Source organism: Psammomys obesus, unplaced genomic scaffold (assembly GCF_907164565.1).
Source record: "Psammomys obesus unplaced genomic scaffold, mPsaObe1.curated_primary_1811, whole genome shotgun sequence".
Taxonomy (NCBI): domain Eukaryota; kingdom Metazoa; phylum Chordata; class Mammalia; order Rodentia; family Muridae; genus Psammomys; species Psammomys obesus.
This window is the reverse complement of record NW_026596069.1, coordinates 31508472-31521727: the sequence shown is the minus strand read 5'-3', so window position 1 is coordinate 31521727 and position 13256 is coordinate 31508472.

Here is a 13256-nt window from a genome sequence, read left to right as displayed (position 1 = left end):
TTGGAATAAATTTTGTGTGTTGAGGGTTTCATTCATGTATATAATATATTCTTGTGATTCTCCCCACACTCTTCTTATATTTCCTTTCTTTTCTTCAAGACCAATTTTAGTTATACATTTCTTCCCTGTAATCATTGCCATTTTTTTTGTATCCCAGAGTTTTACTAGGTCCATCTGTGGCCTGTGGCTGTCCATCACAGCCAGATGCCCTTACTGGTGGGTATGTGACTGGACCCTGTGCCCACTGTCCCTCCTGGAATCATTACATTGCCAGTTAGTTAGTAAATTCTAGAGACAAGAGATCTTGCTCCTTTCCCATAGCTCGCTGACTGTTGGGGTGGTGAATGTGGGGTCCACTGCCAACAGACAGTCCTGTGAGTTCATGATTGATTTCATGCTACATCCTGCTTGGCTGTCACAGCGATTCACCCTCTATGCCGGTTCTTATAATTTTTTTCTATCCTCTCTTCCACAATATTGGAAGACCTTTAAGGGGATGCTATATGCACCTTGTTTAGGGCTGACCTCGTAACCATACTTCACTCGCAGATTCCTGTACAGCATGTATGCTTTCACTGTATGCTTTCCTGTATGCTTTCACTGCGCTCACAGAAAGAAACAGGTTTCTTAAATGAAGGCGGAACACTAACCTTCATCTTAATTCCTTCTCAATGGAGCCTCTCATTTCTTTTTTACTTAAAAATTTCAACTGATTGGATGAGAGCTACCCACAATACAGAGGAAAAAGTGTTTTATTTACAGTCTAACTACCTAGATGGTAATCAGTCTCATCCAAATACATATCTTCATGGGAACATCTGAATTTATTTTTGACCAAACAGCTTATTACCCATAATCTAGATAGGTGGAATTATCCATGGTGAAATTAACCATCATGGCCTGTATACAAAAAGCAGATGGATGGATACTTTAAATCCTAACCAGTTGCACATTGCAGTATTTTAGTTTTTCTTAAAGTATTCTTTTGCACACACATGAATAGTTCTAGAGACTAATACACTCAAGGCCTGTTTATCTAAGTCAAGCTTTACACTAGATCAAAGCAGCAAACTCTTTTGTATGGCAGTTAAGTACAAGTGTATTTATATGTAATCTCAAGCTCTGCAATCCAGCTTTTAAGCTTTGCATAAATATTGTTTTCTCATATTCAGTGGGCAATAATTCAGCTAGAGATTGTCTGATCTAAAATGGGGGCATCCAAGCAGCTTTTCAGAATAGGCTGTGGCTCATCGGTGCCATGTGTGTTTATTATGGGTTGGGCTAAAGAGAAAGAGGCTGTTTGGGCATTGCTCATTTTACAATTCACCAGGACACCAGAGCGTGGGAAGAACCATGCAATGAGTGTGAAGGCCAGTGCTATTCCCTCCTGCTTTGTATGGCTGAAAGCCAATATTATGGTGAAATCTAATTTCATCGGGGTAGAGAAATATAATCTAATTCTATTAAGTAGAACTGCAAAGCCACCTGACAGACGGTGCGGGGAATGTATGAAGTGCAAACTGCTTTCTCATATCGCAGTACTCTATCCCAGCCTGACTTGCCCCACACATTGCGATGTATAGGGCATCCAGGGCATCCACCGAACCCACACTGCTCCTGCTCACTCAGATTTTGTTGTTGTTTTATTGCTTGTTTTTATTGTTTGGAGGTTTCATGCACTTACACAGTAAACTTTAGTTGTTTCCACCGCATTCCTTTCTGTGTTTGTTTCCCTTGTCAGTAAGTGTGCCTCCCAGTTCCATGCTTCTTTCTGTACGACATTCCTCTATCATTGCTGTATTGAGTGTCATTGACTAACACCACTCACACATGAGATCAGACATTTTCTTAGAAAGGACTCTTCCTTTTTCTCAAGAAAACATGTCCCTAATGAGGCACTCGTGCTTGACCAGTCCTTGTTTATGCCACTTTTGTTATACTTAGATATGCCATTACTTTATTCTCTCTTGGCCAGCAGACAGGAAGCCCAGTGGAAGAGCAGCCACGTTTATCCGTCTTTATTATGTGTTCCCAGCACCTCACATAAAACAGAGGAACACATTCGTTGAATGATGGCTGTGCCCATACATTTTTAACAATTTACATTATTACAAAGTTACGGCCATCTGCATGGGTAGAAATGCAGGAGGCACACTTCAACAAGACCCTGTCAACCAAAGCAAGAACTTAAAGGTCAGGGCTACCGGAGCATTTAAACAGGCCCAGATGAGGCTACAGTCCCTACACTGAGCTACATTGCATCTCTTATTTCTGCCAATAAAGAATTAAGTGTTAAGTGTTCTAGCGGACCTCAAGGTTATTCTTCTGTGAGGGCACTAAATGATGGGAGGTTGTTACTTAAAGAGAACATTACATGAAGATTACTTTAATTGTGAGAGATGTGTCAAAAGAAATACTTCCCAAGTTAATCTTTTCTGGAAGAAAAACATCTTCTTATAATTTATTTTAACCCTCAGTTCTCGTCTTTAATACGCACACGCACACACACGCACGCACACGCACGCACACGCACGCACACACACGCACGCACACATACGCACACACACGCACGCACACACACGCACGCACACGCACGCACGCACACGCAAGCACACGCACGCACGCACACGCACACAACGCACGCACGCACACGCACGCACACACACGCACACACACGCACGCACACAAACGCACGCACATGCACGCACACACACGCACACATGCACACACATGTACACACAGTGGTGGCCAGGTCAGCTTCATGACATCAGTCAAAAAGTGTGCGCTAATTGCAGACATGAAAGCTTTTCTCTTCAAGGTATTTATTTTCAAACATTGATTTTTCTCTTATTAGCTGGGGAAGGCGTGCCTTTTAGCTTTAAGCAAGATCATCTGGAGTGACAGAAAAAGCGTCGGTTCCCTTCCCTTCACCTACCCAGCACCTCACATCACAGCACATACCTCAGGGGCCCAAGGGTCAGAAACTCCACAAAGGCAGCGGTGTCCCTGAAAGGGAGCCCAGCTGAAAGGTTCCTGGAGACAGGGGAAAGCTCTTGGGATCGTGTCACTGCTGACATTTGTTTTTAATCTATCACAGCTCTCCAGCCCAGGTTCACATAGCCCTCTCTGAAGCCTCAACAGAGACATAAATCAGTCCCAATCACAGCAGTAGGGAACCATTTAAAATGAAGGAGGAGGTGTCATTTTGATTTCTTTTTTTCTTCTATTTCAGCAAGTAAGAAAATCCCAACAGTTTAAAAAAATCTTTGGAGGTTAGTTTCTACACCTCTCCATCTGCCTAGAGGAAGAATGATGGAAGGAGAATAGTCAGAAAACCAGAAAGAGAAAGACAAGCAGCCAGAGAGAGGCCTATACACTTGAGAAGAGGGGTGCAAACTCTGTATGGTAGCAGTGTAATAATCTTGCAATCTGAAACCTCGGGAAGAGCAAGGAAAAAAAGTTTGTAGGGAAATTTGAGGTTTCCCATGCAATAAATTTTCATGGCCACGGGCCCACGTCTTTCTGCGTTTTGAAGTCATTTTCAGACTGCACAAGTTTACTGTTTATTTTCTGTTTTTAACTTTACATATTTAGATATATCTTCTAAAAAGATGAGAGTTCAAGTGCAGGTCTTGGATGCTGTGATCTGTGATATGTGGTGACTATTAGAAGAATATATGAGGCTTCTGTAAGTCTCGTGGGAACACAAAACAACTAACTTCCTAACAACTTTATCTCGTCCTAAGGAGTCATCAGCTGAAGATTGCAATAAGGGATCTGTTCTCAAAGAAGAGCAACCGTGAACGGAGTGCCTAAGGACACATGAGGAGCTAATGCCAAAGTCAAGTGGAAGGCAGCCAGCAGGACATAAAATGTCAGAGCTGAAACCAACCAGATGTGGGCAGAAATTGACCAATGATCTGGAGAGACAGAACTGAATTGTTTTTCTTCCCCACATGCAGGAAAGATGGGCATTAAGAAAGAGGAGGTACTTCTTGCTCATAACATACCACAGAGTTCTGAAACAAAACTTTGAGGATGCAAAGTGGTCACAGGAAAATACCCACAGAGAAAAACAACTGTGTGGAAGTGCTAGAGTGAGTCAACATAACTTCTTTCCAGATGTCTCAATATCAAGCCTTGGGTGAACTCATTAGCGCTTTTTTATTGTGCAGGTATCAGTTGGTTCCTATACTGATATTGTGTCTCACTGGTATGCCTGATGGCTTATTGACTGCTGCACTCCTCAGGTCCAAAGAGAGACTGGCGAGGATAGAGAAACAAAGTCAGTGACTCAGGTACTCACTGTGTTTGTTTCTTTTGTGTCACCATGACAGAAACAGTTGAAACACAAGGGAAGAAAGTTTCATATGGCCTGTGATTTCAGTCCATCGTGGCAGGGAAACATGACAGAAGGAGTGTATAAAAATGACTGTTTATGTTCCAAAACACCATGGCAGTATAAAACCAAGGCCAGACTGTAACCTTTAAAGACCTTCTGTTAGTCAGCTCACACCCCCAAAAGTTCATAACCTCCTCAGTACAGTACCACTAGTGCCACAGCTAAAATGTAGGGGAATATTTCAAACCCAAACTACAGCACAAGCTTACTATGGGTTTGAGAAAGGAGAGCCTTGTGAAGGACACCCGGACAGTCCTCTTTCTCAATAGCTCTACTCCATTTTAGATGCATGACCAGGACAGGAGAGTGGCCAGGACATGGTGATCACTTCCAGGTTGAACAGAACAAAAATTGATGCAGAAATATCTGTACTTGCATTCATAAAAAACGCTGTCCCCTGACACCACCCTGCATTGACAAAGGACCAGTGGCACAGAGGGTCCAGTATTCTTCGCCATCACCCGCTAATTAAAACAACCATTCCCACTCCAGAAGGCATCTAATAATGGCTGAACTCAAACTGATTCCTTTTGTTCACCTTTCATAAAAGATGACAGAGAAGGAGGAATTGTATTTTATGTTTCTCCTGTTTGAAGTCTCAATGACACATAACTTAAGATTTTCTTCACAGAGATAGCAGAAAATCACAAACTACATTTATGTAGAATTCTATATAGAAAGCACACACTATATTTAAGAAAGATAAAACACTAACTTAAAATAGAAAAAAAAAAACAATAATTACCACAGTAAGTTGAGCGGAGAGAAAATATCAGAGGAAGGCTGATTACAAAAAAAAAAAAAGTACTTATATTTTAGTTTTTGATGATAAAAATTCTAACAGTGTGTTGTTGGCTCTGTTGAAGAGACCATGTATAATATCAGGGAACTACATCTCAAACAGAGAGCCAGAGAGACAGGTATCAGCCTCAGCGTTTCATATACACCTGCTTTCCCAAGAATTCATTCCAAGAGACACAATCTTCATTATTTCTATTGCTGTGAGAGACGCCATGATTTCTAATACATTTCCATGCCCTGTGACTAAGTATTCAAATATATGAGCCTATGAGGGACAATTCTCATTGGAACCACCACATTCCACTCCCTGGCACTCAGAAGCTTGTAACTGCATCATAATGCAAAATGCTTTTAGCTAAATTTAAAAGTACTTATATTCTTTCAGGCTTTGTTTATTTGTTTGTTTTGAACAGTGTTCTCTTGTATTTTTCAACTTTTTAATTTTTTTTGTAATTTATTCACTTTACATCCTGATTGCAACCTCCTCGCTCATCTGTTCCCAGTCCCCCTCCCTCCGCTTCCATATCCCCCTCTTCTAGTCCTCAGAGAAAGACATCCTCCACTGCCATGTGACCCAAACCTATCAAGTCTCATTAGAACTGCATGCATCCTCTTTCTCCATTGCCTGGCTAGGCTGCCCTGCTTGGGGGAAGCCATCAAACAGCAAACATCAGAGTCCATGTCAGAGACAGCCCCTGCTCCCCTTACTAGGCCACCGACATGGAGACTAGGCTACCTATCAGCTACATTTGGGCAGAGGATCTAGTTCCTCTCTATGCATGGTTCTTGCTGGGTGAATCAGTCTTTGCAGGGCCTCCTGGGCCCAGATTTTTGTTGGTCTCCTCTTGGAGCTCCTGTTCCCTCCAGGTCCTTTCATGCCCTCACTCTTTCATACAACTCCCAAGCTCTGCCTGAAGTTTGACTGTGAGTCTTAGTATCTGCTTAGATCCACAGTTAGGTGGAGTCTTTCAGAGGACATCTATGATAGCTTCCTTTACTTTCCTTTCTCAACTGCTTCCAGGGTATGTTCAGTTTGACCTTGTGAATGAGAATTAAGCATCCTCCCTAAGGTAGTCCTTGTTATTTAGCTTCTTTAGGTCTATGGACTGCAGTATGGGTTTCCTGTATTATAAGGCTAATATCTGCTTATAAGGGAGTATATATCATATATCTCTTTCTGGTTCTGGGTTGCCTCACTCAGGATGATCTTTTCTAGTCCCATCCATTTGCATGCAAATTTAATGATTTCCTTGTTTTTAATAGCTGAATAGTATTCCATTGTGCAAATGTACCACAATTTCTCTCTCCATTCTTCAGTTGAGGGACATCTAGGTTGTTTCCAGATTCTGGCTATTATGAATAAAGCTGCTATGAGCATAGTTGAGCAAATGTCCTTGTGGTATAGTTGAGCATCTTTTGGATATAAGCCCAGGAGTGGTATAGCTGGATCTTGAGGAAGCACTATTTCTAATTTTCTGAGAAAGTGCCAGATTGGTTTCCATAATGGTTGCACAAGTTTGCTCTCCTACCAACAATGGAGGAGTGTTCTGCTTTTTCCACAACCTCTCCAGCATATGTGGTCACTGAAGTTTTTTGATCTTAGTCATTGTGATGGGTGTAAGGTGGAATCTCAGAGTCATTTTGATTTGCATTTTCCTGATGACTAAGGACATTGAGTGTTTCTTTAGTGTTTCTCTACCATATTTGATATTTGATATTTGATATTCCTCTGTTGAGATGTCTCTGTTTAGCTCTGTGCTCTATTTTTAAATTGGATTATTAGGCTTGTTAGTGTTTAATTTCTTGAGTTTTTAATATATTCTAGATATTAGCCCTCTGTTAGATGTGGGTTGGTGAAGATCTTTTCCCATTCTGTAGGCTGTCAATTTTGTTGTATTACATGTATATGAGTTTATTTCAGGGTCTTCGATTTGATTCCATTGATCCACTAGTCTGTTTCTACGCCAGTACTATGCAGTTTTTATTTCTTTATCATTAAGTAATTCAATTTACATCTCAGTAATAAACCCCTCCATCTTCTGATCACAGTTCCACACTCTGTCCCACATCCGCTTTCCCCTATCAGTGAGAATAGGGGACCCCGCCCCATCCTAGACACTCTAACTCATCTATTCACATTTGAAAACTGAGTTTGTTTTCTTCGCCTGTGGCATGATAGGGAAGGCCCATCAGGGAGAAGTGATCAAAAAGCAGACAACATAGTCCATGTCAGACATATCCCCCACTCTCCTAACTAGTGGGCCCACATGAAGCATAAGATGACCATCAGCCTTATTTCCTTGGGGTATGTCTATCCTGAACTATATGACTAAAATCTGCTTGTAAGTAAGTATATGTCATGAGTATCTTTCTGGGTCAGTGTTACCTCACTCAGGATGATCTTTTCTAGGTCCATTCATTTCCCTGCATTTTTTATGATTTTTTAATGGCTGCGTATTATTCCATTGTGTAAATGTACCATTTTTTTTATCCATTCCTCAGTTGAGGGACATCTAGGTTGTTTCCAGTTTCTGGCTATTATGAATGAAGCTGCTATGAATATGGCTGAACAAATGTCCTTGCTGTATGGTAGAGTTTATTACAGGAGTGGTAAAGCTGGGTCTTGAGGTATGGCTGTTCCATTTTTTGAGAAAGCACCAGATTGATTTCCAAAGTGGTTATACAAAATTGCACTCCTACCAGCAATGGAGGAGGGTTCCCCTTTCTCCACATCCTGTGAGCATATGCTGTAACTTGAGTTTTTGATCTTAGCCATTCCGACTGTAAAATGGAATCTCAGAGTCTTTTTTATTTGCATTTCCGTGATGACTAAGAACTTTGAGCATTTCTTTAAGTGTTTCTCTACCATTCAAGATTCCTTTGTTGAGAACTTTGTTTAGTTCAAGGCCCCATTCTTTAAATTAATTTATTTTTAAATTAATTACAATTTACTCATTTTTGTATCCCAGCTCTATCCCCCTCCCTCATCTGCTCTCATTCCCACCCTTTCTTCCTCTCCTCTTCCCATGCCCCTCCCCAGTCCACTGATAGTGGAGGTCCTTCTCCTCTTCCATCTGACCCTAGCCTATCAGGTCTCATCAGGGCTGGCTGCATTGTCTTCCTCTCTGCTAGGCCCCAGTTTATAATTTAGGTTATTTTGTTTATTGGTGTTTGATTTGAGTTTATTATGCTTCAGATGATATTAGTTCTTTGTCAGATATAGTGTTGGTAAAGATCTTTTCTCAATCTGTATACTGCCATTTTGTTCTATTGGTAGTGTCCTTTGCTTTACAGAAGCTTTTGGTTTCAAGAGGCCCCATTTATCATTTGTAGATCTTAGAGCCTTTGCTGGTGGTGTTCTGTTCAGGAAGTTGTCTCCTGTGCGAATGAATTCAAGGCTCTTACTTTCACTTCTAGCAGTTTAAGTGTAGCCGGTTTTATGTTGAGGTCTTTGGTCCACTTGGACTTCAATTTTGTTCAGGGTGATAAATATGAATCTATTTGCATTTTTCCACATGTAGACATCTAGTTAGATCAGCACCATTTATTGAAGATGCTGTCTTTTTTTTCACTATATGGTTTTGGCCCCTTTGTCAAAAATTAGGTGTGCATATGTATGTGGGTTTATTTCTGAGTCTTTGAATCAATTCCATTGATTAACCAGCCTATTTCTGGGCCAGTAGCATGCAGCTTTTATTACTATTAATCTGTAGTATAGCTTGAGATCAGGTGTGGATATAACTCCAGAAGTTTTATTATTGTATAGGATTGCTTTTCACTATTCTAGGCTTTTTTGTTTTTCCATATGAAATTTAGAGTTGTTCTTATGAAAAAACAACTAGTCCACAAAATAGAAACTGAAAGAACACTATCAAACTCATTCTATGAAGCTACAGTCACCCTGATAACTAAACAAAGACTCAACAAAGAAAGAAAATTTCTGACCAATCTCTCTTAAGAACATTGATGCAAAAATACTCAAAAAGATAGTGAATCCAAGAACACATAAAAGATGTCATCCACCATGATTAATGCAGGGATAATTCAACTTGTGAAAATCCATCAATGTAATCTATCATATAAACAAACTGAAAGAAAAAATCGTATGATCATCTCATTAGAAGCAGAAAATCCTTGAACAAACTCCAATACCATTTCATGATTAAAGCCTGGGAGATATCAGGGATACAAGGCCCATACCTAATCTTAATAAAGTTTGTACACAGTAAGCCAATAGCCAACATCAAACTAAATGGAGAGAAATTCAAAGCAATTCCACTAGAATCAGAGACAAAACAAGGTTGCCCACTCTCTCCATATCTCTTCAATATGTTCATAAAGGTTCTAGCTAGAGCAATAATATAACTAGAGGAGATTAAAGAATACAAATTTGAAAGAAAGAAATTAAAGTATTGTTTTTCACGGACCATATGATAGTATACGTAAGAGACTCCAAAAATTGCACCAGAGAAGTCCTGCAGCTGATAAACACTTTTGGAAAAGTGGCTGGATACAATGTTAATTAAAAAAAAAAATAAGTAGCCCTCCTACTTATAAATGACAAATGGGCTGAGAAAGATAATAGGGAAACCACACCCTTCAAAATAGGTACAAATAATATAAAGAATGTAGGCATGACTCTGATCTGATCAAGGAAGTCAAAGACCTGTATGCCATGCAGTTTTTATTACTGTTGCTCTATAGTACAGCTTGAAATCAGGGATGGAGATAACCCCTGAAGATCTCTTATTGTACACAATTGTGTTTACCTATTCTTTTTTTTTCTTTTTCCATATGAAGTTGGGAATTTTTCTTTCAAGGTCCTATAAACAATTGGGTTGGTGTTTTGATGGAGAATGCTTTGATTTTGTAGAATGCTTTTGGTAAGATGATCATTTTTACTAATTTCATCCTATTGATCTATTTTCATGAGAGATCTTTCCATCTTTCTGTTATCTTCTTAAATTTCATTCTTCAAAGATTTGAAGTGTTTTCATGCAAGTTTTTCTCTTGCTTTGTTAGAGTTATAACAAGATACTTAATTTTTTGTGGTTACTGTGAAGGGTATTGTTTCCCTAATTTTTTTCTTAGCACATTTGTCTTTTAATACAAGAGGGCTGCTGACTTTTTTCTTTTTTTTTTTTTTTGAGTTAATTTTGTATCCAGCCACTTTGGTGAAGGTGTTTATTAGCTGTACAAGTTCTCTGGCAAAATTTTTGGAGTCACTTATGTATATTATAATATCATCTGTGAATAGTGATACTTTGACTTCTACCTTTCTGATTTGTATCCCCTTCTTGTTTGGTTGTCCTTATTGCTCAAGCTAGGACTTCCAGTACTATATTGAAGTAATACAGAGAGTGGGCAACCCTGTCTTGTCTCTGATATCAGTGGAATTGGTTTAAGTTACTCTCTGTTTAGTTTGATGTTGGCTATAGGTTTGTTGTATATTGTCTCTACTATGTTTAGGTATGTTCCTTGTATCCCTGATCTCTCTAAGACTTAAAACATGAATGACTGTTGGATTTTGTCAAATGCTTTTTCAGCGACTAAAGAGATGATCATGTGTGTGTGTGTGTGTGTATGTGTTTCTTTAAGTTTGTTTATATGGTGGATTACATTGACAGATTTTCATATGTTGAACCACCCCTGCATGGCTGGGATGAAGTCTACTTGATCATGGTGGAGGATATCTTTTGTGTTCTTGGAATCAGTTTGTGAGTATTTTATTGACTAGTTTTACATCAATGTTCATAAAAGAAATTTGTCTGAAATTCTCTTTTTGTTGGGTCTTTGTGTGGTTTAGATATCAAGGTGACTGTGGCCACATAGAGTGAGGTTGGTAATGTTCCTTCTATTTCTATTTTGTGGAATAGTTTGAAGAGTATTGGAGTTATCTCTGCTTTGAAGGTCTGATAGTATTCTGTACTGAAACCATCTGACCCTAGGCTTTTTTTTTTTTTTTTTTTTTGAGAGAGACTTTTGACTTTTGATGACTGCTTCTATTTTCTTGGGGGATATAGAACTATTTAATTTGTTTATCTGATCTTGATTCAACTTTGGCAAGTGGAATTTATTAAGGAAATTGTCCATTTCATTTAGATTTTCAAATTTTGTGGCATACAGGCTTTTGAAGTAGGACTTAATTATTGTTTGGATTTCCTTATTATCTGCTGTTATCTCTCCCTTTTCACTTCTGATTTTGTTGATTTGGATAGTTTCTCTCTGCCTTTTAGTTAGTTTGGCTAAGGGTTTGTCTATCTTGTTGATCTTCTCAAAGAACCAGATCTTGGTTTCATTGATTCTTTGACTTGTTCTCTTTGTTTCCAGTTTATTATTTTCAGCCCTGATTTTGATTATTTCCAGCTTTCTACTCCACTTGGGTGTGTCTGCTTACTTTTGCCCCCTCAGGCTTTCATGTGTGCTGTTAATTTGCTTGTATGAGATGTTTTCAATCATTTCATGAAGAGACTTAGTGCTATGAACTTTCCTCTCAACACTGCATTGTATGGGACACAAACTTATTGTGTCCCATAAGTTTGGGTTTGTTGTGTCTTCATTTTCATTGAGTTTTAGGAAGTCCTTAATTTTTTCCCTGACCTAGTTGTCACTGTGTAGAGAGTTGTTCAGTTTCCACCTGAGTGTCGGCTTTTTGTTATTTCTGTTGTTGTTGAGGTCCAGCTTTAGTCCATCATGGTTTGATAGGACACAAGGTTTAAATCTTCTTGTATCTGTTGAAGATTGCTTTGTGACTGACTATATGTTCAGTTTTGAAGAAGGTCCATGAAGTGCTGAGAAAAAGGTATATTCTTTTGTGTTTGGTGAAAAGTTCTGTAGGTCTGTTAGGTCGATTTGATTCATGACATCTCTTAGTATCATTATTTCTTGGTTTAGTTTCTGTTTTGTTGACTTGTCTTTTGGTGAGAGTAGGTGTTGATGTCTCCCACTATTAATGTGTGAGGATCAAAGTGTGATTTAAACTTTATTAATGTTTCTTTTTCAAATGTAGGCGACCTTGTATTTGGTTCAGAATTGAGATGTCATCTTGGTGGAATTTTCCTTCTATTAGTATGAAGTGTCCTTCCTTATCTCTTTTGATTAATTTTGGTTGAAATTTTATTTTTTTAGATATTAAAATGGCTATTCCAGCTTGCTTTTGGGGTTCATTTGCTCAGAAAATCTTCCAGCCCTTAATTCTCACTTAATGTCTCTCTTTGTGGCTGAGGCATGTTTCTTGTCTGCAGTAGAATGTTGGGTCCTGTTTACCCATCTATTTTGTTAATTTGTGTCTTTTTATTGCACAATCGAGTTCATTGATGTTGAGAGAGATTAATGAGCAGTAACTGTTAGTTCCTTTCATTTTGATGTTGGTTGTGGTAGTGTGTTTCTGTGCTTGGCTACTTTTAGTTTTGCGATAATGAAGTGTTTTGTTTTGTTTTAATGTGTTTTTCTGAGTGTAATTAGTCTCTTTGGATTGCAGTTTTCCTTTTAGTATTTTTTGGAGGCCTGGATTTGTGGATAGGTACTATTTAATTTTGTTTTTGTCATGGAATATCTTATTTTCTCCATCTCTGATGACTGAGGTTTTTGTTGGGTATAAGAATCTGGGCTGACATCTGTGGTCTCTTAGGGTCTACATGACATCTATCCAGGCCTTTCTGGCTTTCATAGTCTCTGTTGAGAAGTCAGGTGTGATCCTGAAAAGTTTTCCATTATATGTTACTTGGCCTTTTTCCCCTTGCGGCTTTTAATATTTTTCTTTGTTCTGTACGTTTAATGCTTGGATTACTATGTGGCAGAAGGATTTTCTTTTCTAGTCTGCTCTATTAGGTGTTCTGTAGGCCTCTTTTATGCTTATAGGCATCTTTTTCTTTAGATTAGAGAAATTTCCTTCTTTGATTTTGTTGAAAACATTTTCTGGGCCTTGGAGACAGGAATCTTCTTTTTCCTCTATTCCCATTATTCTTAAGTTTCATCTTTTTATGCTGTCTTGATCTCTTGGATGTTTTGTGTCAGGAATTTTTTAGATTTAACATTTCTTTGATGGAAATAT